We start from the raw sequence: 821 nt of genomic DNA, 5'->3' as shown, positions 1-821 counted from the left end.
TTAGCTGAATTCTTGCAAATCTGTGACACTGTCAAGACCAATGGGGTTGACCCTGAGGTCTACAGACTTATGCTATTCCCTTTTGCTATAAGAGACAGAGCTAGGATATGGTTGGACTCACAACCTAAAGAATGCCTGAACTCTTGCGAAAAGCTAGTCAATGCCTTCTTGGCAAAGTTCTTTCCACCTCAAAAATTGAGTAAGCTTAGAGTGGAAGTCCAAACCTTCAGACAGAAGGAAGGTGAATCCCTCTATGAAGCGTGGGAAAGATACAAAGAATTGATCAGAAAGTGTCCTTCTGACATGCTTTCTGAATGGAGCATCATAGGTATCTTCTATGATGGTCTGTCTGAACTGTCCAAGATGTCATTGGACAACTCTGCTGGAGGATCTCTTCATTTGAAGAAGACGCCTGCAGAAGCTCAAGAACTCCTTGAAATGGTTGCAAATAACCAATTCATGCACACTTCTGAAAGGAATCCTGTGAACAATGGGATGAATCAGAAGAAAGGAGTTCTTGAGATTGATACTCTGGATGCCATATTGGCTCAGAACAAAATATTGACTCAGCAAGTCAATATAATATCTCAAAGTCTGTTTGGATTGCAAGCTGCACCAAGCAGTACTAAGGACGCTTCATCTGAAGAAGAAGCTTATGATCCTAAGAACCCATCAATGGAAGAGGTGAATTACATGGGAGAACCCTATGGAAACACCAATAATCCTTCATGGAAAAATCATCCAAACCTCTCATGGAAGGATCAACAGAGACCTCAACAAGGTTTCAACAACAATAATGGTGGAAGAAACAGGTTTAGCAA

At 41.3% G+C, this 821-nt stretch overlaps 1 non-coding gene across 1 annotated transcript; it reads right to left on the bottom strand.

Annotated features, from left to right (window-relative positions):
• Positions 1-201: 201 nt before the first annotated feature.
• LOC127744473 (small nucleolar RNA R71) lies at positions 202-309 on the bottom strand. Its single transcript, XR_008005460.1, has one exon. It is a non-coding gene; the product is annotated as a small nucleolar RNA R71 (small nucleolar RNA).
• Between the last annotated feature and the right edge of the window lie 512 nt (positions 310-821).

Source organism: Arachis duranensis, unplaced genomic scaffold (assembly GCF_000817695.3).
Source record: "Arachis duranensis cultivar V14167 unplaced genomic scaffold, aradu.V14167.gnm2.J7QH unplaced_Scaffold_354585, whole genome shotgun sequence".
Lineage (NCBI taxonomy): Eukaryota > Viridiplantae > Streptophyta > Magnoliopsida > Fabales > Fabaceae > Arachis > Arachis duranensis.
Note: the sequence above shows the minus strand (reverse complement) of the source record. Positions and strands in the feature narration are given on the sequence as shown.